Source organism: Microplitis demolitor, chromosome 4 (genome assembly GCF_026212275.2).
Source record: "Microplitis demolitor isolate Queensland-Clemson2020A chromosome 4, iyMicDemo2.1a, whole genome shotgun sequence".
NCBI lineage: Eukaryota > Metazoa > Arthropoda > Insecta > Hymenoptera > Braconidae > Microplitis > Microplitis demolitor.
The window spans coordinates 10,096,450-10,122,461 of record NC_068548.1 but is presented as its reverse complement, the minus strand read 5'-3'; the positions used below and the strand labels follow the sequence as shown (position 1 = coordinate 10,122,461).

Here is a 26,012-nt window from a genome sequence, read left to right as displayed (position 1 = left end):
GTGCGAAATTACTATTTTCTAGTTTGAAGAGCTCAAAAATGTATAGAAACTAGTATTTGTAAACTCAAGAGTTAAGAAGAAATATTAATTTTTTTTGCAACATCCTAATAATTATTCTGAGATATTAATCGAAGCTCATGAAAATTGATTAGATTTTGATAATAGGAATAAACGATAGACGGCGATAAATAACAAGCAAACTAAAATACAAATTAAAATATTCACACTAACTTGGTAGGTAAATTTAAAAACCAAGCTAGCATTAACGTCTGGAAATAAAAATAGAAAAAAAACATCTTGAATCGATTAAATTATTTAAATCATGAATTTTTTTCAATGATTCAAATGACTTCAAAGAACTGAATTTATTTATACAAATTATAGCTGAATCTGTTTTTGTGTTTACTACGTTTAGTATGAAAAATTGTTGTTTTTCATTTTTCATTTTGATAATGAATAGAAAAAAATATTTTTGTAAGGAATAGATACTGTACTTGTGGGTTAAATTGAAAATTATATATAAAAATTTTTAGTTATTGTGATTACTTTGAACAAGTGTTCATTTTAATTCACTTATATTAGTTTCTCAACTTAATAATTTGTGCACTTTGTTAAAACACATATCTTTGTTACGTCCAGCTCAGGTGCCGAATTTTTTATATTAAATTTTATTTTCTTATTAAAATTACGTGGCGACCAAATTTTATTTTTCTTTAATAATTCTAGAGCGATAAGAAATAATTTAGTTGTAAAAAGGTTTTAGAATTAGTAAATTAGTTTTGCTCTGACGCACGTAAAAATACTAGAACAAACAACCAAATGCATTTTTAATGAACCCTCGGGTCACAAGAGAATGAATTTTTTTTAGGAATTAACAAAAAATATTTATCAACAAAAGTGTACTTAAAATATTTTAAAAGAAAAATTGAAGGTTTAACAATGACTCATTTTTAAATAAATAAAATAAACAAAGTAGATAATCTTATAAGCCTTACATTTGTAAGTGCACTTTTGTAGATAATAATATTTCGGTGCCCACGTAAACCTAAAATAGATATTCAAGGAAAAAAATGATATTAATGACACGTTGTCCAGAATATTCGAATGAATAATTTTAAATGAAATAAATTTAAACAAAAGACTTTTAACACAAAACATTCACATAAATAATCTGAAAAATAAATTTTACTTAAAGGTAATTCAAATAAATAATTTTTGCATGAAGAAAATTAACAAAAGAATTATCTGAATAAATAATATTAAAATAAATAATATTTATCCATTAAACAAATAAACTAATAATATTTACATAAGTAAAGAAATTATGAGAATAGATATAAAAATTTATATAAATAAATAAGTAAATTAATAAAATTTATATAAATAAAATTCATGCAAATAAATATAAACTAAATAAATAAATTAATAGAATTTAAATAAATAAAAATTCCGAGGATAGACATAAAAGTTTATATAAATAAATTGAAGTAAATGTATCATAAGGGAAATTTATAAAAATAGATATAAATTTTTGCTATATAAAGTTATAAATAAGTTAAAATATTGTTATACATGTAATATTGTGCATGTGGGTGTATGTGTGTATGCTCCCACACACAGGCCTGCATCGGGGTGGACCTTTACCACTTCCCTAACGGAAAATCCTAGGGCAAGGGAAAGGACCCAAAGGAATTGTGCTCCGATTGGACACAGTTTTCCCCCAAACAATAGACAAAATAGGACAAGGTAAAACGCATAAAAAGGGCCGCAAAATCTAAAATAGTCAGTTTTTTTGCAGTAGCAGTTTTTTTTTGAGTCACAGAGTTTCAGTTTTGTTTAGTCTCAGTTCTCAGTCCTGGGTCAGTCATCGGGGGGTCGTCATCCGAAATTATGTCTTCTGGGAAGTTAATGTGGGTGTATTATAGTCCATCCTACAAAGCCCACTGTGTAAGAAAAGGCACATACAATGGAGGATGCCTGTTATCCAAGGGCAACGTTGGTGGTGGAGGACTCCGTCTATTATTGCTTTGACACGTTGGCTTACACCAAAGCTAGAGGTTCTGCGAATGTTTATGGGCCTCCGCCGCCACCAATGCTCGGCCGATACAGATATTCTTCTTTGATAAGAAGCCCCACTTGCTAGCCTAGTCATAGAGGCCCTGCAGATTCGATCGAGTTTTTGTGTTCCGCCATCATTTTGTAATGAAGTCGGCGCCACTTCCACTCACTCGACAATATCGTGGGTATTTCACCACCAGGAGGCTGCCAATGTAAAGCACATAAATAGTATTGTGAAAATAAAATTCATTGGTGCATGCCGGAATCGAACCTGGTCCAACGCTGTGGTAAGCGAGTACCTTGTTCGAAAGGCTATTGCCAGCCCACACTTTATTATTAATTTTTATTTAATTGTACTAGTGTCCTCACACTTTATTTTATTAATTATATTAGTAGTATTTAGTAAATATTGTGTCAGTCAGTTTAGAAATATCAAGTTAACGCCGAAATCGATTGTAATCGCGAATAATACAGTAAACTCAGTGTAAACCAGAAATATACTCAAATCTCCACAACTTCAGGTACTGTAATCTTTAAGTTTATGTATGCCAAAATATAGAAACACTTCCAACACACGGAAAGATTATAAAAGAATGTATTGTATTCAAAATTCTATAGTCCTCTCTACCCTGATTAAAAACTCCGATTGAAACTGATTGAAAACGTCCTATCAGATTTAATCGGAAATTTCTGATTGACGTTCAATCAGTTTCAATCGGATTCAATCGGAAACTTCCGAATGATTCTGATTGAAAGTTAATCAGAAATTTCCGATTGACTTTTAATCAGTTTCAATCGGAATCATTCGGAAGTTTCCGATTGAATCCGATTGTAACTGATTAAAAGTCAATCGGAAATTTCTGATTGATTTTCAATCAGTTTCAATCGGATTTAGTCAGATATTTCCGGAAGGTTTCGATTGTAAATTAATCAAAAATTACCGATTCCCGGGAAAAAATAATTTTATATATTATTGAATGGTAAAAAATTAAAAAATCAAATATATCAAAATCTACGTTGAATCTATATTAACAATTAGATTTCATGTTATGAAGTAATATAGAATATTCTATATCACCACCAAAAATGGCACTTGTCACTCTGTCAAAGAACAGAGGAGTGCTCGTGTCAGAGTTGCTTCGAAGTCTGGAATATAATACGTCTGAACTACGTTTCTTACCAGGGACACTTCACAAGTGGTAGGCGCTATCTAGTCGCGAGCACCGAACTACTCCCACTGATATTGCCTAGGACTGGTGAATTTCCTCTCCTCTACATATATCTTTTCTCCTAAGAAATTTTTCTCTTGGTTCAAGCAACTTTTTTTTCTATTAGTTGGGGCATACGAAAATCCTTGCGTTAAACACCCCAAAAAAAAAATTTATTTAAAAAATATAAGTTAAAATACAAAAAAAAAAAAAACATATATTTTAGAATTTATAAAAAATCAATCAGAAAACTAGTTTTTTAAGAGCTTCACATTAAAAGGAAATAACTAGAAAAAAGCGAAATTTTGAAAAACTTTATTTATAATAATTTTTGAGAAATGAAATTACCTACAAAAAAGTTTCTATGAGATTTTCTGATAAAACTGATAGTTTCGCCGGAAAAGTAAGAAGATCTCAAAATTTTCTATAAATTTGACTTTAAGCTCAAATAACTTTTGAACAGTTAGATTTATCAAAAAATGATGAGACTTATGTTGTAGAGCATTCAATATCCTAAAAAAATATCTATCGTGCATAATAATTCGTTGATTGGCTTGTAAGTTAGAAAATTCTAAGAAATAAAAAAGTTTTTTCCCGTGTTATTTGAATAGAAAATAGAAAAATTGATTGACGCAAACCGTGATATTATTATTAAGAGCTTGGATTGGTACCGAAATTTTTATTTTTAGGTAGACGTTCAAATTTTGGATACCAAAAAAAAATGTCTTTTTTTAACCAACTTAATATATATATAATTTTTTATCGATGTTTCCTTTTATTTTCGTAATAGTTTTAAACTCAATCAATACAGTTTTTTAAAAAAAGTTTTTCTATAATCCTGAAAAATGCTTGTTTTAACTTTTCATAAAATTGATTAAATTGGAAAGACAGATAAAATTCTATACTCGGATATTTCAAAAATTGCTGAATTAATGATAAATGAAATTCATATCTGCCCAAATTTTAATAATTATCAATACTATCTGAATTGTTATTTTCCGATTGAATCCGATTGAAACTGATTGAAAATTGTCTGTCGAATTCAATCAGAAAATATTCGATAAATGAATTATTATTTTCTGATTGAAACTGATTAAAACTGATTGAAAATTTTCTGTCGGATTTAATCGGATTCAATCGGAAAATAAACGATAAATAAATTATTATTTTCTAATTGAATCCGCTTCGTTTGAAACGAAATTTTTTTTTCCTAGCCGAAACAAGAAAATTTTGTTGTTTATATTGAGAAAAAAATTCCCTGAAAATTTCAGCTCTTAAATTAAATTTAAAGTACTTTCTCTCGATTATCACATTTTTCCATTTAAAAAGTATATTAATTGAATAACATTTTTTTTTAATTGCTATAACGTAGCCAAATTTCAAGCTATCGTTTTGAAACCAGTTTTAATTTACAGAGAATTTGTTGAATTTGAAAGTCTATAAAACAAATTGCTCTAACTCGATTTATGTCGATTCTATCTGCTCTGAAAGTCTATTTTTCACTTGTTTCATATAATTTCGTTAATAGTGAAAAAAAAACAGCTCATCGTACGAAAAAGATTCATAGCACCCATTTTTTAGAAAATTTCGTCCTCTACGGAATTGTTTATTATAGTTGCCTGCTAAAAAAATCCGAAAGATTCTTATAGCTGTATGTATAAGGCCCTATACAACCATATAGCACTTCTCATAGAACTCATTCATTCTCATAAAATCTCTATGGGAATGTATGAGAATCTATGAGATTTTCTGAACAGGGTGATATTGCTAAAGTGCACTGTTTATAAGATACAATTAGTAAAAAATTCTACAGTAAAAAGGATTTATACTATATTAAGCTTACAATTTTTACACTGTCTAATGTTAAACTACTTATATCTCATAGATAATACGCACACCCCTATTGAAAATAAATGAGGGCCGCCTCGTTTGTCATCTACCGTTAGCATTGATTCTAGCAACGCTAGCAAGACGCTCGCCAGTTCCTCGTTTCATTTTTACTAAGGACTTTAGCTATATATCTAGCTTATCAGGAAGATAGTTTAAAATCAATTAGAACATTCTACACAGAGAAATAAAAAATTGATCACTCGGGATAAAATCGAGAAATATATTATTATTTTCCGATTGAATCTGATTGAAACTGATTGAGATATTTCAATCGGATTTAATCGAAAATTAAAATTATTATTTTCTGATTCAATCAAAAAATAAAAAATATTTTTTTCCGATTGAATCTGATTGAAATTCAATCAGAGGCCTCAAACGCTCCCGAACATTTCTGATTGAAAATTCGTTTCCGATTGGAACTGATAGAATTTTGATTGAGTTTCAATCAGATTCAATCGGAGTTTTTAATCAGGGTAGTATTTAAAATGAATTTCATCGTAACCATTTTATTGTAAATTAGAGTCGGCTGACTAGCCACCTAATACTTTTCATATCAAGTTATTGTATTCACATCATCAAAATTTTCAATTGTATAATATATAGTAGTTAAATTCGTATATTCAACATCTTTCATATCAAACCAAACCTTCCAGATAATTACTCAGTGTAATCCCGGTCTATTGGTCGAAAGACTAGGGCCGAAAATAATAATAATACCTTGTCCAATATTATAGTACAAGCTACTAGTTGGACATAACATCTTTTAATAGTCCATTTTACTTTGCAAACGGTCATTCATACTTAAAAATTTCATTTGATCTTCTATATGAAAGTATTTAGATGTATGCAGAAAAAAAGTAAGCAATCATTTTCAAAATTTGATGTGCAATGAAATTATTTTAATTTCATCATGAAAATTGTCACAAAGTAGACATGAGATGTTGTTGACTTTGTTAACGTAGTAAAAATCCCCAAGTTAACATCGTAATTTTTTCATTTGTAACTATCGGAGTTTTTTCTGTATCTAACGTCATACGAAGAATTTTAAAAATGTTACATAAGAATTACTCTTATATTGATTAAGTAAGAACTCTTATATTAGCATAGGAAAAAATTACAATTTTTATTTAGACATTTTCGTAATTCTACTACAGAATTTTGTGATTGCTGACTTGCAATAGTAATACTGTTACCTAAGTTTGCCAAATTGATATTTTAAGTTTTTGATTCATCAGTTTTTTATTAATATACTTCAAACTTGTTTTGACAACGCAGACCCGCAATGTCGACTCCAAAAATTCGAAGATTAAACAAACAATACCTATTACCAACTTATAATGCGGCTCGAGTGAGTAGATCAACACAATTACGCAGAAAAAAAATTGAAGAGCTGAAACTTTCAAATTTAGGTAATTATATTTACAAGCGTTCAATAAGTGAGAAATGATTATAAAACTATTTACTCTATGTGTAGTGAATACAACGCCTATCTCTGATGTTGAACTCAAGGAGCAAAAATCATCTGAAGCTCCTAAGAATGCCGATAATGCGACTGCATCTACTAGCAATAATATTACTATCGCAAACTTATATGCAACCAGCAATTCAGTTTTTTAACAACCTCTTCAAGAATCCATTAATGAAGAAGTAACTACTTGTAAGAGATGTTGCAATTCCGATAAAACAGTAACAGTAGAAAACTTATCAGAAGAAGCTTCATGCGATCATTCATTTGAAAGTATTTAAAATGAAATTTTTTCCGGTGTATCAAACCAGTACTATGGAAATAATCATGATGAATACCAAGAAAACTATCTACTTCCAGAATACTATCAGTCAACAGATGAAAATGATGATTTATCTAGTACAAGCTCACAAGATTTCGATCCAAATGAAATGCACGGCAATCAAGTGATGTTTCCACAATCTGAACTCACTGTATCTGACGTTTCACTCACGGTTCTCGCATATTCAGTTACAAAAAACTTGACAAGAAAAGATCAAGATGATCTATTAGATCTAATTAAAACTCTAGTCGGCCCTACTTTTCAATCTTGGAATATTTCTCACTATTCACGAGCTAAAGCATGTAATCCGCCTAGAAATAAAATTGAATTGAATTTTTATTGTGAAACGGAGAAATGTCATCAAATTTTAGTTACAAAAACATTATCAGAAAAAATCAAAAATCATGAAGTTAAATGCAGTCATTGTCATAGAATCTATTACCTTTCTTCCCAAAGTCCGAATCAATTTATGATTGTAAATTTAAAATATCAATTCAAACTTATATTTAGAGATAGAGATATTAAAGAAAATTTAATGAGTACTATAGCCAAACTACGCGAACGTCTGAACGATGGTGTAATCCGTGATATATATGATGGTCAGTTGTATGAGTAAGTACAAGCGTTGTCATCAGGTGCATTAACTTACAATGTTAATATAGATGGTGCACCACCTTTTAAAAGTTCGAAAAACAGTTTATGGCCAATTCAGCTGCATTTGAATGAATTATCACCATCAATACGATTTCGGCATTTAATTCTTGGTAGACTCTGTATGACTGCTAAAGAGCCATCTCCAGAGTTTATAAAAACTTACATTACAAAATTCCTTCATCAAGCTGAAATTATTATGGATAGAGGTGTAAATATTACGGACACGACAGGAAAAAATATAAATTTAAAGTTTTATTGTCTTTTGTTATGTGTGGATTCTGTAGCTAGACCTGTTATTCAGAATTGGTTGCAATTTAATGAATACTCAGGTTGTAGTTGGTGCTATGTATACGGAGTTTAGGATAATTCAGCAATGAGGTATCCAATAACCCAACGAGACCAACCTTTAAGAACAAAGGAAAGCCATTATAAAGATGTAAAAGATATAGATGAATTAAACAAACCAGTCAAGGGTGTGAAAGGCCGTTCTGAAATACAAAGATTGAAGCATTTTGATTGTGTCTGGGGTTTTCCATTGTATTATATGCACGGTATCTTATTAGGTGTAACGAAGCATTTATGGACTAAACCAGAGACTACTTATTATTTAATGCCTCAAAAACAAAAACAAATCATCGAACGTCAGTTGAAAATTAAGCGACCGCAAGAAATTCATAGACTGATAAGGGCAATAAAAGACGCTGCAAAGTGGAAAGCGTCTGAATGGGAATCGTGGTTGCTATTTTATAGCATACCATGCTTGGTTGACATTTTAAATTATAATTGTCTCGAATCATACGTTTTACTTGTTTCTAACATATACACACTCATAAGTGATAATGTAACTAAAAAAGATATATTAATATGTGAAATTAATCTATTGCAATTTGTCCGTGATTGTCAGATATTGTATGGTGTTAGTGCTATGACTTTTAACTTACACTCATTGCTACATCTAGGAGAATCGGTTCGGAAAAGTGGGCCACTTTGGGCAAGTTCGACTTTTCCTTTTCAAAGTATGATGTTTCCTATTAAGCTCTGTATTAATGCAGCTAATGGTGTAACTTATCAAATAGCTAATGCTTTCTTGAAAAAGAAAATTGTTCAATGCAATCATTATAGCACTACTGATTCTATTGTATGCCGCGATTATTGAATAAATCTATTTAAAGTAAAGCAATTAAAAAATGTCACATCTTCTACCAATGGAGTAATGCTTATAGGCACAGGAGTTATACCAAAAGATGAACTTAAAAAAACAGTTATGAGAATTTTTGATGGTGACCAGGATGTTAAAATTTTTAACAGATACATCTATAATAACATTGTTCTTCGTAGCACACTATATTCTCGTCCGAAAAGAAGTGATAATACCGTCGTCCAACTAAACACCAAACACATTGTAAGAATCCACGGATTCCTTCTTATAAATGATATTTGCTATATTTATAGCAGCAAAATATTAGCAATCCCCTTACATTTCAATTCGTCAAACATTTCATTGAGTCATATATTTGAAGTTATTGATGAGAGTGGTAAGAATATAATTATTAATGCGGAGACTATTGAAAAAAGAGTAATCTACTTTACAACAGGATTGAAAAATTACATTAGTTTGCTACCAAAATATTTAGGATCATACAAAAACAAATTATCCATTTTCTTTACAATCCAAAGACACTATGCAAGAATTTGAGATGAAAATAATTTGTATCTTTTATAAAGTTCATCTGCAATTTACAAAACTATAAATTAAAAAAATAATAGTTTTCTATTTTAGTTTTGATAGCATAAAACATCTGATTACCTGTCGCTTTCAGAATATAGACCTCCGAATTATTTTATAAACATAATTAGTTAAAATAAAAAATAATTTATTTAGGTTATAGTATATAAGTATAATATTTAAATAATATATCAAAATGTGTAAAGCAATTATTTATGAATCTATGAAAGGAATTAATGAAACTAGTTAATAAATTATTTTCCATACATTATGAGTATTAATCAACGCAATTTCCACATGAGTTGTATTGCAGTAATAATAATATTACTGTTTTTGTATAAAATTAAATGTGCAATGCAGCTTATAAACTTAAATTGTATAGTAAGCACAATAATTAAAATGTCAGACTGGTCACTTTGCTTTTATATACGGTTGCACAAATTGTCAATCAAATAATGGGCTTAATTTATCTTTATTGTTTTTTAAATTACGAATTTAATAGAATTAAACTTTATTAAATGTTACTCCTCGAATAGTTTCAACTAAAATCGTCGGAACTCCATGATAAAGCTGTCGGATATTTCTTCACAATTATGCGTTTTTCCTAGCACCTGTATTAATAATTTTCTCGTTTCTATTGTACTAAGTTAGTTTTTTAAAATTGCAGAAATAATTTCTATTACATTATCTCTACAATGCTGCATGATTTGAGACGGTTCTGTGTACTAATAAGAAAATAATAACAGGAATAGTTGTCAAAAGAAGATAAAAAAAATTTCCCGATAGTAAAACACTCTCTAATGCTTCTTATTATGAGTCGTGGAATATTCATGTCATTCTTCTAACCAAAAAAATCTGAAAACTGCCTGACCCTGCGGGCCAGCCCAAAAACTTTCCGCTGTTTTCGAGCTCAAGGAGCTCGGAAACATTATTACTTATAAATTTTTGAGCTCCTCGGGCTCAAACATTTGTTAGGCCGGTAAAACGTACCTTCACTAAAAAATTATAATTTTTGTCCGACGATATCTTTGGATGGAATGAACCGATTTGAACGTTCTTGGTAGCAATCGAAAGAGCTCAACAAAACTTAGAACTGAATACTTTTTGAGACAAAATCGGGTAAGTAGTTTATAAGTTATACGCAAAAAACCAAAAACAAAAAATATTTTTAATTTTCATTCTTCATATAACTCGTAAACTACATGGCCAATCTACCCCAAAATCTAATCAAGTCTAAGTTTTGGCTAGCCCTTTGGATTGCCATCAAGTATGTTCAAATCGGTTGATTCGTTCCAAAGATATCGTTGCCCTCGCGGATTTGAATCACGGTGGAAACACCGTGGAAGTGTGAACACCGTGGATCCACCGCGGTGGATGTGTTTCATTTTACCACCGTGTATACAAGTAAATAGACAGGGGGAATTCTGGGCCACCAGGGACAAGATGGGCATAATCTGTTGTACCGATGGATGGTAAGTTATCGATTGATGATAGCGTATCGACCGTTGGTGTGGTTATCTAGGGCCTTTTTGACATCATTATGATGCTAATTGACATCATTTCGAGACTAAGTGACATCATTTTGACGCTAATTGACATTATTTTGTGCTTATCTGAGGCCTTTTTGACATCATTATGAAGCTCATTGACATAATTGTGTGTTTATCTGGGGCCTTTTTACGGTCTGAGCTCATTTTTGAGCTCTTATCCATCATTTTGAGCTCATGTTATTATAAATGGCGCCTCATATATATCCTGAGCGGTAATTTTCGAAAAAATCAATGCTCAGTCCGCCATTTTGAATTCTTGTCCGCCATTTTGACATCTTCTTGACGTTAGTTGATGCCATTTAAAGTTTTTATCCACCATTTTGAGCTCTGATCCGCCATTTTGAATTAAATATTATGACCATGTCCGTCATTTTGAATTCTTATCCGTCATTTTGAGGTCATGCTATTATAGGTGGCGTTTCGTATATATTTTGAGCGGAAATTTTCGAAGAAATCAATGCTTGCGTTGGCCTTACAGTTGGTAGTTTTGAGCTCAGTCTGCCATTTGCCTTCTTGACCGCCATTTTATGTCTACTTCCGCCATTTTGAATGAAATATTATGCCCATGTCTGCCATTTTGAATTAATTTTGAAACTTTCGCGCTTGTGTTTTCCTGAAGTTACTGAATGAATATGTGGCTCATTCTTAAAAAAAATTATCATGCATTACTCAGAAATTGCAAGATTTTACAACATTATTTTTTAGCAACAGCGAATATTCTTAATTGATTCTATTTTTAACTGTGTAGTCGATTGTTTATTTTTAGATGATGACTCATCTAGTTCCGAGAAAAAAACTTTCTATTGTTATTTTAACTGCGCAGTAGAATGGTTATGTTTAGATGATGACTCGCTCGATTCTATTTTTAGATCATGGCTCATCTAGTTAAATTTTTAAATGCGTAATAGATGACGTCAATCTCATCGTCACGCCACCTAGATCTTAGGTTATGTTGATACAATCTAGGAATTTTTGTGCCAACATTTTAGGGGATTTTGTTTTATAAGGTTGGTACTTAGTTATTTCCTAGGGAATTTTTTCAAGTTTCTGGTGATTTTATTTTATAATATTGGTACTTTTGAGAACTACAAACAATTAATAAACAATTTTTTTAATGACTATTTGAACAATACATAAATAATTTGAGTGATAAATTTTTAAATGAACAATCATAGTGATTTATTAAAAATTTATTAATTTATATAATACTAGTGCAGTGATAAACTTTTAATAAACAATTTAAATGGTTATTTGAACAATATATAAATAATTCAAGTGTTTTAGTGATAAATTTTTAAATGAACAATCTTAGTGATTTTTTACTAAACTAATTAGTTTATATATAAAAACTACTTAATAAATAATACTAGTGATAAACAATTTCAAGTATAAATATAAATAGTGACTTTAGTGATGAACTTTTTAAAAAAATAATTTTAAGTGAACTTTTGGAAAAACGGCACAAAACGATTTTATTGCGGCACTTCAGCATCCAGTACATTCAATAATTAAATCATTTAATGATTTACATGATCAGCCATTAGCTGAAGAACATTGTCTAAAGTGTTATTAAGTGTGCACTGATACAATTGATTACTTCAATGAGATCTTGCTAGATCCGCAAATAAATGCTCAAGTTAGAAGAAGTGTACGTGCAAATATTGTACTTTTATACTGGTATGCTGATCAATTTGCACAATTGAGTGGAGAAGTAATTGGTCGTGACTTGCGTGCAAACCGACGTCTCATCAAGTGACAAGATCTTGAAAACGCATTCTCAAATAATATCAGATCAGGATGTGTGATAAATCAAGCTCATACAGATCTTCGTGCTTTTCTCGATGATGCTCAAGACCTTATAAGTGAAGAAGTTGAGAATATGCTCAGAGATGTTGCTGGACTTAAAGTAAATGTTGAATTGATTTGTAAATTCAGAAATGTAGAAGCTGAAAATGTCATTGAAGAAACAAAGACATTCAACACCAAGAGCCGAGAGATTTTACCCGCAACATCTCTTGCTACATGGTACAAAGATCATGTCAACGATAAATTATTAAAAAAAGTCGAGGAATTCAATCAAAAAGATTCTGGGTGGAGCTTAACTGAAGTCCACAGTTTGATAATTACAATGTCAAGATATGCGCCTCTTCAAGCTGGAGATCCAACGTTTGTGGAGCTACCCAAGGACATATAAGCAAAAAAAGCAGTATTAAATATTCAAAATTTTGATGAACACTGTTTTTTATGGAGCGTTGTTGCAGCATTACATCCTGCTACTAATAGTCATCCTGTAAGAAAAACATCTTATCCTCACTTTAGCTCAATATTAAAATATGAAGGTATAAAATTTCCAATCATTTTAAATGATATCCCCAAATTTGAAAAATTAAATAATTTACCAATTAATGTCTACGATATCGAGTCGGAATTTTGCAATAAAAAAACCGATAAAAGTACAGTAATTCCTGTAAATCTAAGTAAACTCTTAAAGTCTGATAAAAAAGTTATTCATCTCTTAATGGTACAGCAGAATATTAAATTAAATATATCAGATTTTGATATTAAAAATTTTCAACCTAAATTTTACTTTGCTTTGATCAAAGATCTTTCAAGACTAATCAAATCACAAGTTTCCAAGGCAAACAGCAAATTATTTTTTTGTGATAGATGCTTGAATCATTTCAAATATGATTATTCATATCAAAATCACAAAGCTGACCGTTTTAAGATGAATAAAGTCCACATGACATTTCCGAAGAGAAAAGATCAAATTTTAAAATTCAAAAACTACCGATATAAAGACACGGTACCGTTTGTTGTATATGCAGACTTGGAATGTACACTAGAAACGACTCAAGGAGATGATGAAACTCAAAAGCATATTCCACACAGTGTAGCATTTTATCGGCACTGCAGTTATGATAAGAAATTATCTGAATTTGAATTAAATCGTTCAAAATTTTGTATTGATTGGTTTATTTTAAAGTTAGAGAAATTAGCTATCGAGTATGAAGGATATTTAAAAAATCCTATACCAATGAAACCCCTCACCAAACAGCAGCAAGAGACTCATGATCAGGCAACTGTTTGTCATATTTGCGAAAAAATAATTACTACAAATACAGATAAGTGTTATGATCACTGTCATTTCACTGGAAATTATCGCGGTCCAGCTCATATATCTTGTAATGTCAATTATCCAAAATCTCATGTTATACCCATAGTTTTTCACAATTTATCCGGTTATGATTCACATTTTTTAATTAAAAGTTTAGCTACATTAATTAACGGTGATGTAACTTTACTACCAATAAATAAAGAAAAATATATATCATTTACAAAATCAATAGAAAATACTTCAGTGACATTACGATTCATAGACTCATTCAAATTTATGGCATCAAGCTTGAAAAATTAGCTTCATATCTTGGTGATGATGAAGAGCTTATAACGAAACTTTACTATCCTGATCCAGATGAATTTAAATTAGTTACGCGCAAAGGCATATTTCCATATGAATATATTTCAAGTATTGAGAAACAATTGCCTGATCAAGTATCATTCTTCTCAAAACTAACAAATGAAAGTGTCTCTGATGGGGATTATTTTTTTGCTCAGCTAGTCTGGAACAAATTTAACATCAACACACTAGGAGAGTACTCAGATTTATATCTTAAAACTGATGTACTTCTTCTAGCAGATGTGTTTCAAAATTTTAGACAAAGATGCTTCAAAACTTATAATCTAGACCCGTTACACTACTATACTGCCCCCGGTCTGTCCGATGATGCAATGTTAAAATACACTGGTGTGGAACTTCAGCTTTTAACTGATCCGGAAATGGTACTTTTTATTGAGAAAGGAATCAGAGGTGGGGTATCTCAGTGTACAAACCGATATGCCGCTGCTAATAATCGGTACATGGGTGAAAACTTTGATCCAAGCAAAGCTGAATCATATATTATGTACTATGATGTAAATAACTTGTATGGTGCAGCTATGAGCATGCCACTGCCGACTGGTTTATTTGAGTGGGTTGAAAATGTTGATGATAATGTAAATAAATTCTTAAATGATAATGATGATACAGGTTATATATTAGAAGTAGACTTAAGTTATCCTGAGGAGTTACATGAACTTCACAAGGATTTGCCCTTGTGTCCTGAGCACTTTGTACCACCAGGATCCAAACACTCAAAATTATCAACAACTTTGTATGATAAAAAAAATTATATAATACATCATAAAAATTTACAATAATGTGTAGATTTAGGATTAAAATTAACAAAAGTCCACAGAGTACTACAGTTCAAACAATCGCCTTGGCTCAAAACTTATATTGATAAAAACACCGACTGTAGAAAATTAGCAAAAAACGAATTTGAAAAAAATTTTTATAAACTCATGAACAACGCTGTATTTGGTAAGACTATGGAAAATGTAAGAAAACATAAAGATGTGCAATTAAAAACCGAATGGGAGGGTAGATATGGTGTCGAAGAATTAATATGTAAGCCAAATTTTCATAGTCTTACCATGTTTGATAAAGATATGGTAATTGTTGAGATGAAAAAAGTTAAAGTCTGTTTCAATAAACCTATCTATGTGGACTTTTGTATTTTAGATTTGTCAAAAACATTTATTTCCGATTTTCACTATAATTATGTAAAAAAGAACTTTAAAAATGATGAGTCTAAATTAATGTACACAGACACAGACAGTCTCATCTATCATTTCACTGTACCAGATGTCTATAAAATCATCAAACGTGATATCTCAAAGTTCGACACCTCTGACTACCTTGAAGATAATGTTTATAATATGCCATTAGCCAATAAAAAAGTCCTGGGTCTGATGAAGGATGAGAATAATGGTGAAATCATGACTGAATTCACTGGACTCAGGGCGAAATTATCTGCATTTAAAACACTTCAGAACAAAAAAGCTAAAAAACGAGCAAAGGAGGTCAAGGGTCCTACTTTGAGAACCATCACCTTTGATGATTTTATGCAATGTCTTGAAAATCATGTTACATTAACTAAGAAACAATATTTAATTGAATCAAACAAGCATAATGTGAAGACAATTGCACAAAATAAAATTGCTTTGAGCTGAGCTGATGATAAGCGCCAGCTCATTGACGGCAGCAACGACACCCTACCATGGGGCTATAAAAATAATAATAAAATGAATGTAGATAATGATATGATGAGACAACAATTAAAAAAAGAAATCTTATGTAAATAAAAAGAAAACTAATGTAAATAGTTGTAAATAAAAAATAGAGAACTTATGTAAATAGTTGTGAATGAAAAAAAAGACAACTTATGTAAATTATTTCTAAGTTTTTGTAAAATTAGATTTAAGGTTTGAAAATAAAAAATGTATATATACAATTAAAAATTTGGTTTTTATTTATTACATAAAATATAAGTTTTACAGGTATGATTTATCAATCCAGGTGTTGTGTGAGCTGTCGAAGCCGAGCCACTTTACATATCATTTCTTTTCACGTTTTTTTATAATTTTTTCTATTAGATAGACGTCTGGATGCTTGACTTTGTTGAGTTCTTCTGCATAAAATCCACCTTCAATTGATTTATCCTGATAGTCTACAAGTTTGTATGTTGTTGGATTTGTATTCTGCATTGTCTTGATTGTAAAAATTTCAGTAGTCCAGTTGGGTGTGTAGCCTTTTTGAAATACATGTTTATACTTGCTGATTCGAACTCTGTCTCCAACTTTGAATTTATTTTTTCGTGCTCGCCGCTGAGCTTGAAGAGGTTTGTATATTTTTTCAAATATCTGCTTCTCATTTTTAGCAGTTACATCAATAGGTTCCAGTTGAATAGTACGATGTTTTCTAGTATTATATTTGTGTATCAAATCTTCCAATACATTAATCCATTTATAATTTCCACGAGCTGTGAATTGACGCCACATATTATTCTTAAGTGTTCGATTAAAACGTTCGCATATTGATGCCTTCAAGTTGCTGAATGTTGAGTACATGTTGATGTTTTTACATTTTATAAGTTCTTGAAATTCTTTATTGTAAAATTCTTTGCCGTGGTCAACATGCAGATTTTCTGGTACACGTCCTTGTTGAAATATAGATTTCATTGCACTAGTGACATCACTGCCACTTTTACTTTTAATCGGTACAGCCCAAGCATACTTTGAAAAAATATCTATGACTGTTAGCAGATATTTGTTTCCTTTATTTACTGTTGCATAAGGAATCATTTCAACTAGATCAGCTTGTCAAGTTTCATCAAGTGCTCGTATGTCAACATGACGACGTTGGTAATTTCTGCGTGCTGGTCTGTGCAGCTCATACGCTATTACTGATTTTTTGTCCTCCATTGTCAACAAAAATTCAAGCTTCCAATTCTTTTATTTGCTGTGTATTCCTAATAATTACTTCTTTTCGTGAGTTTATACGTTTTATTATATTTTTTAATTCTTGATTTTCTTTTTTTAAAAGCGTCACAGCAGAGTCCAGTGTTACCACTTGAGAGTGCAAGTGTGAAATGATCTCTGACTGATCATTCCTCATACTATCATAGAATAGCGACAGCTCTTTGTGTACAAGATCACGTGTAAATTTTACAGTTGCTGCATTACTGTCTTCAGCTGGTTTACCAACATGAAACAGTCTCTTGCTCTCAACATCATACTGTCCATCAACAGTTATTTGAAATCCTCGTCCAGGTGGTCCTAGTGGTCCACTGATCGCAGCACGAGTTGGTAGTGACCGTCCAAAAATATCGATACTCATTTTTGCTCTTCTCACTTCAACAGTCGGCAAGTAAATGGCATAGCTTCGATAATTGATATAATTTCATTGGTGTGACTTGGATTCCCAGCTGCTTGAGATGCCATAAGTAAACGAAGACGGTCAACTAGTTCATTTGGATCATCCCAGTAGACCTAATCCATACGTGCTTTTTTCTTTTTCGCAATCATAAAATCAGGTAATCCTTTCCCTCTTGATAAGTTTACATTTTTAGTAAGAAAATCAGCAATATAATTATTGTACTTGATTGTCGAGTCTTCATAAAAACTACCATCTGGCTTATAATTTTTTCTATGAGCATTTCTCATCTTTATAATTTCGAGATATTTATTTTTATCATTCTGTGTGATTCGAATCATCAGGTGATTTTTTAAATAATAATTCTAATAAACCAGGAGTCACTGAGTAATTTTTATTTTTTATATTAATCTCAGTATCATTTAAAGTTATTTCAGAATCACCAATGTAAAAATCATTGTAACATCGACGGACACCATATCTCAGATCTATATCTCTACTTTTTTTATACACTTTAGATAAATAAGACTTTATTTCACTGCTAGCTGGCTTAGCAGGGGTACTTGATGCAGCAGGGGATATTTGTGTTTCTTCCAGAGTTCTGCTTCTATCTTCAGAGATAATACTATCATAATTACTTGCATCATCAAGTTCTGTATCATTATTCACCGTTGAATTATTTTTTTTAACTTCTTCTTTGACTTCTTGTTTAATTTTAGATGATTCGACTAGACTCTGCAGAGGTGTGACAATAGGCTTGAAAATTTCACCCATTGTCTTCTCAGCTGTGTCTTTACCCAACTTGAGCATTCTATGCTTCCGTCGGATAGCATTACTAGCCTGAGATATCTGATGTAAAACATCTCGTTGCTTTGAAAGTTCCTCAGTCTTCATGTTGATGCGTTAGAGTTCACTTAATCTCTGATGACTATTTATCAAGTACAAGTTAATTTATACTAATAAAGCAGTCGAATCCTTTTCTATATCTTCCACTATTTAGCTCACTGTCTTTGTCAATCACTACAAAACCATATTTACTATTCCAACATGGTGAACACAAGTCTTTGAATAAATTGTATGACATGTCAGTATTTACATGATCATCATACACATGTTTTAAGTTCATCTCATCTTGACGAAAGAGAACTATAAAATTCGCACTGTCACGTATCAAATGTTTAGGGACACGCGTATAAGTCTGACAGAGATAAAAATTGTCAACATCTTTATGTCGACCCATACAAAAGTACATGACATGTGTACGGAAAATTCACAAAGTCCGATGGTACAGCTGTGAGTGTAACTACTCACATGGCCAACATAACAGTATGTCATATGTTTGAAGAAATAGGCTACGAGCTCAATGGTGTTGAGATTGATCGTAACAAAAATGTCGGCATCACAAGTCTCATGAAAGGATACACGTCACTGAGTCCAGCTCAACAAAATACACTCGAGAACTCAGGCTGGATTATGGATGAAGCTGTCAACAAATTACACAATGACAATGGTTACTTTGATGTATCTATACCACTGAGTCTTTTGCTAGGATTTGCTAAAGATTACCATAAAGTTGTCATCAATGCAAAGCACGAGTTGATTTTAATAAGATCAAATTCTGATACGAATGCATACATTGTGGCTACGCCTGCTGCTGGAGCTCATGCTGAAGCTGTTAAAATTACGCTGCAAAAAATCGAGTGGATTGTACCATATGTGACTATGGCTGATAAACAAAAAATTGAAGCTTTGAATTATATTACAAATGATCCAGCTATCTCAATCAGTTTCCGGGCTTGGGAGCTGTACGAGTATCCACTATTACCTAATACTTCGAAGCACATTTGGGCAGTTAAAACATCTACGCAGCTCGAGAAACTACGTTTTGTGATACTTGGATTTCAAACAGCAAGAAAAAATGATGCAACTAAAAATGCGTATTCGATCACTGCAACATTAGAGACATAAAATTATTTCTAAACTCTCAGAGTTATCCTTATGGGAATTTAAACCTTAACATTGCAAACAATCAACATGCTCTGTTGTATAATATAGATATAAATTTCCAAATTTCATACTACAATAAAGAACCTGAGCCACTGTTGACGAAGGAAAAATTTTTGGAACAAGCACCACTGTATGTTATCGATAGCTCGAAACAAAACGAATCGATAAAATCTGGACCAGTGGATATTCGTCTGGAATTTGAATCTACAAATCAATTTCCTGCGCAGACATCAGCTTATTGTCTCATTATACATGATCGCATAGTCGAGTATAATCCTATAAGCAGCATCGTACGAAAACTAATATGAAGACTGTTAAATTTAATCCAACGCCAACCATACATTACATGTATGTATGGAGATTTACACACGAGCAAGCAAGAAGAGGCGAATGGGAACAAGCAGCAAGAGATTGAGAACGATTTAAACAAAGAATTAATAAATTTAATATAATTATTGAACCTGTATTAATTAGAAAACTTACATTTATAAATGAATAAACTTTTTTTATATTGATATACATTGTTTTTTTATTATTTACAACCTAAAATATACATTTAAGTCTTACATAACCTGAAATATTTTTTTCATTTCACATAACCTCAAATACATAATAAACTATAGATATTTTTTTCTTAACCTAAAAATATAAAGTTAGAGCAATCTTTTTTGAATGGATATGCAAAGCTATCAGGAATATCATCACGGAAAATATAATGATCCCGACACCTTTGATAGCCAATCAATTTTTCATTATTTTTTAATTCTTCTGGTAGTTTGTGCCAAGCGAAATCGATCTGTTGGGTTGCATTTTCAAGAATGAATATATCATCAAAGCATGCAATATCTTGATCATCTATGCAAAGTAGATTAATTAATTGATAGTAGAGCTGAACTGACTTTTTGTATGTTGGTTGAATTTCATAAAAATGCCAGAACCATCTCTTGAACTCTTGGACATTTTGAAATGCACATGAAGTATCCAATTTCTTCAAGTGATAGGCATAATATGGACATTGATATTTCAAGTAATCATTCTTTTGATAGAATGCGAAAAATTCCATTTTTTCTAAATCAATAATTGGTATAGCATTGTCAATTAAATCTTCAAGCCATTCCTTCTTCTGTTCACGTTGTACGTAAAAGGATCGTGTATGTTTGACCATAATTTCAAGAATGTCTTTCAATAATTCATATGGTAGCAATCCAGCTATCCATGATATTGAATGTTGATGCTTATGATGATCAACACTTTTCTGCATTACAGCAACATCAACTTGATCCAAAGGTGGTTCAAACAACCAATGTTTACATGGTGCAAGTCCATATGTACCCACTTTATCATAAATATCAGTAGCACAAAGTTCTTTTATAACAAATCTGCCATCAGGCATCTCGAAACCCACAAAATCAATTTATCAATATCAATCAAATTATTAAGTCCATTATTATTGCGGTTTGTTAGCTTTAAACAATAACTGAGTTAATATAAATGTGATTTCATGACACGCTTGTTCGTAATCTTTGCGATCTTTGAAGTTTAATAATATTTCCTTCCAATGAGACAATTGTAATTCTATTTCTTTCCTTCGGGTAGCCAATTCTTCGTCTCTTTTCTCATTCGCTTTCCTAAAATAATAGGAATCTGGAATAGCAGCAGCTTCGTCGTCGTCGTCGTCGTCGAAAATATCACTTTCGTCGCTTATGTCTTCGAACTCGATTTGAGCCTCGTGGTTACACTCATCAGTGCATACATGAAGTCTACAAAAGTTAATGATTAAATATTTATAGTTAAATTAATTGAAAAATAATAATTTTTTTGTTTTTTTTTTTTTATTAATAATTCTTACATACTTTGAACCTTGAGGGCCCATTTTTATGATTTTCTAAGTATACATAATTGTAGTTTTTACGTTTTTTCACTGATTTCAAACAGATTCTTTGATAACTTCCTTTTTTCAACGCAGCCTGGACACGATACTTCTCGCACACTTTTAATAATTTCAAGATTTTTAGCAAACGCAATTACATCATTGATAAATTTTTCAATATCCTCAGGAGGCACGTCACCAAATAACGATTCAATAACATTGTCGAGGTTATCGGTGTATGGCCGGTTATGTAAGAGAAAAATTCTTTCACTTTCACTGAATTTTTTATCCATTAGCACAAGCTGTTAACTAGAACGTATCTCGATATAGACTGACTGCTGCGAGCTCTCGAGCTCAGCTCAGTATCCCCACTCTAGGCCGAAAACAAGTTCAGACTTATCGGATGACGTCATCATCTAGAACATTCTACTGCGCAGTTGAAAAATGTAACTACGCAGTTAGAAATAGAGCAAACCAGTTCAGACTCGCCTGATGACGTTATCATCAGCAAAAAAGAGGGGAGAGAAACTATACCACTAGATGGCATGCTCTTGTATGCTTCTCGCATGTACCCTTACATACTCCAGTTTCAATATATTAAACTTCAAATCATACATTTACGTGTATATGTTGCATTAATCAGAGTAGGCAACGCTAGTGTCAGCTCTGGGGTTGAGCACAAACATGATGCCAGAACCTGTAACCTGATAGGCATTCCGAGAAATTCTAGTCATTAATGAAATTGTACATAATTTTACATAAATTGTACATTATTAAAAATTGTATATATTTTTTCAAAATTTCCCACTCAAAATATACACAAGGCGCCATCTATCAAAGCACGAGCTCAAAATGGCAGACATGAGCTCAAAGGGATCCTAGATAAGCTCAAAATGAGCTCAGACGGTAAAAAACTGCCAACTAACGTCAATTAACATCAAAATGATGTCAAAAAGGCTCCAGATAAACACAATTAGCACCAAATGACGTCAAAAGTATCCAAGATAAGATCACCAACAGTCGACACATTATCATCTATCGGCAACTTACCACCCGTCAATACAACAGATCATGCACATCTTGCCCCTTGGTGGCCCAGAACTCCCTCTGTCTATCTACTTATACACAGTGCACTGTGACTACGCCGTGTATCCGCCGTAATTCCACGGTGGCTTTACCACCGTGTACACATCGTGTTTCCACTGGGATTACGCGAAGTATCTACCGTGATTCCACGGTGACTTTGTGCGTTTTCACCACCGCGTAATCACAGTGGGAACACCGGTCACACACGGTGGTAAAGCCATCGTGAAATCACGGTGTATATACCGCGTAATCACAGTGGTAAAATAGAACAAACCCACGGTGTTTCCACCGTGATTCAAATCTGCGATAGTTGACAAAAAAAGTTTACACACAACACACACATGTGCGCACACACACACATACACACACATACGGACGTCCATCCAGGAATAGTCAGAATAGTTTCCTAGGACCTTAAAACGTTGACGTCTGATAAAAACTCGATTTTTGAAAATCGGACCAAAACCAATAACTTCCCTTTTTTGAAAATTTGCAATTATCTTAGCGGGAAGTTAAAAATTAACAGTTGCGTTCGGAAAACTAATAAGAGAGTTCTATTGAAGGAGATTGTTAAATAAATAAAACATTATTGTGTATCTCATTTTTAAATTATTTAAACTTGCCTATTTAAAATACAGTGTAATTTCTTTTTGTTTTTTTAATGGAAGACAAGTGATAACATTGGCTTAACTGTTTTAAAATTAAATATAACAACTAGTCAAAAAAAGAAGTGAGTCGTTTTTCAAAAAAAAATGTGACATCACCGACGTGCAGCTTTACAATTTTATATTGAACTATATTTATAAATAATGATGTAATTTAATTAAACAAATGAATGCACTTTAGCATGAAATGAGGAAGTTTAATTTTTTTGCTATCTAGCAAATGAATGATTCAGAGAAGAATAATTTAGAAGATAACAAAGAAAACAGCAGTAAGAATGACCAATCGTTTCCAAATCTTGATGGAAAAAATAAGTCAACAGGAGAAGTTGTTGATGATTCAATAATCGAAAATCAACCAGATCAGATGGATATTTCACCATTAAAAATGGGAATTGTAAATGATCAAAATGGTTTAGATAAGAATAAAAAATCGTTGGTAAGTGTATTTGAAATGAGTAATAAATAAGTTTATATTTAAGATACCGCGAGGTGTTTTATGAGGTGTTTCAATTCGTTTCTGTATATGAATACCGAAAAATTTCGAATATAATTGTAATTTACTAAATGATGTCAAATTTTTATTTTAGAAAAGGAAAAAAAGTTTTGAAGGAACATAAACTAAAAAAGAAATTTAAAGAAAGTATCAAGTTTATCAAAGATTCTAAGGTATGAGCCACACTTAATTTTTGAGTATTTTTTTACCTCTAAAATAGAATAAACACCGCTGTTTTAATGAATATTTACAAAATAAGATTAAATATTAGTCTGCAGTTTTTGACATTACTTAAATTTGTCTTGTAATCTGTGTGATTTTATGATGACCGATAATGTATTTTTTTCTGACTAGGTAAATTATAATTCATCTACATTGAAGAGCTCAACTGTCAGTGTAACTGAATCTTTAAATAAAACTCAAAGACCAAGTACTGCAATTTCTTCAACCGAAGGTTCCTCGGTTGAAGAACAATGCATTCTTGCAATAAAAGTTTCCAGAATAGCAGGAAAAAAAGCCGACTCAGAAGTTATTACTTCTAACATATCTAAAGAACAAAGTGCCCCTGGAATTAAAGCGTTAAACATCGCTGAAGGTCAAAATACCTCTGTTGTTGAAGTTGACAATGATGCTAAAGAATCAAGCCCCATTATCACGAACCATCGAAATTCGCAAATGGAACCACTGTGACAGGGTAGTCTTGGTTTTGAAGACGTGAGAGTTGAGGCTCTCCATCTACGTTCATAATTTTTGATTTTACAGATTAGCCTTGCCTTTAGACCAACGACCGGATGGGGAAAAATCTCGCGCAGCAGGGAACCGTAAGTGAATCCCCTGCACAATTAAAAGTGGGGTCAGCCGAGGGCTTGACCGCCCCTAAGATTTCGAGGGTAGTCATTAGAGTCCTAGACGGAACGCAACACACCTCTTGGTTTTCCGCGAGTTTTTTTAGCTCACTCAGTGAAGTTGATTATCAATTAAGAAATCTAAATAAAATTGAATTTATCTTTATTGTAAATAAATAAGTGTGGTGGTAAAATTTCCCCAAGGAGTTCTGGCTGCTGTGCATTTTTTCAACTCTATTATGGAACGACGTCCGTTGACGGTGAGTTAGCTTTACCTATCCTTAATTGCACCGCTGGTTTCATCTCTCTCTGTCCAAGTGCGTTTGCTCAATACCAAGGCATAAGGAGTTATCAGGGACTAGTCTTTTACCCGGCGTTTGATATACATATTATTATCTCTATCGCTTAGATCTTGGGAAATTTGTATATATATAATTCGGGGACAGTTTAGTTAAATAAAATATTGAAATCTACGAAATCTCTTCTTTTTTTATTTTATTTTAAGACACCCGTAGTTTTAAGTCTTTTATTCCAGCCGCGTGTCCGGTTTACGACAGGAGGTAATTTACGCAGCAGAGTGTTAGCCGGCAACCATTCATCGTAATTAAACTTACATTTAAGAGAACGTTTAGTAATTTGAAAATCAATAATAAAATTTTATAAGTTGTTAATTAGTAACGAGGACGCTTGGCTAGCTGACACGAGCTGGTCAAGGTCACCCGTTATATATGGCGCCCAACGTGGTTGTTGCACTCTGTCTGGAATAATTGATCTTATAAAAAATTACAATAAATAAATATAAAATTTCTGTTCCTTAAAAAAAAAAAAAAAAAAAAAAAAAATTCCTTTTGCACGGGTATTTTACCACTTGGATAGAGATTAAACCAGGCGTAAATGGGCAATTAGCCCTATATATATATTTATCAGTGATTTCCTATAATACATCAGCACTGCGTAAATACTTTGAAGGGAAATTTTTCCCCAAAATCTTTAGTTACATTTTTTTAAAAATCGTATTTAATTTAATTAATTTATTTTACTGAAAAAATTAAAATCGCATGCAATTTTTTATATTTGTTGTATTTATTATTAAAATTCCATAAAATATTATTTATGACTACGGTAAATAATTTTGTGGAATTCAGAACTATTTATTGTCAAGTTAAGCTGCACATCGGAATTTAAGTATAGAGACTCGGCGTTTGTTGTTGTCACGGGATATAACTCCTCGGTTGCTTGAAGTAAACAAAGCGTACCGGCTCACGTGCGTCGAAACGATCGATAAAACTTATAATAATAACAATAATATTTAAGTCTGGAATAAATAAGTATATTATATAAAATTTTACTTAAACT

General features: G+C 31.7%; 1 protein-coding gene across 1 annotated transcript in view; it reads right to left on the bottom strand.

The window, feature by feature from the left end:
• The window catches only part of LOC103576994 (probable ATP-dependent RNA helicase DDX20), a 143,739-nt gene that overhangs the window by 925 nt on the left and 116,802 nt on the right, over positions 1-26,012 (bottom strand). The window lies entirely within an intron of this gene.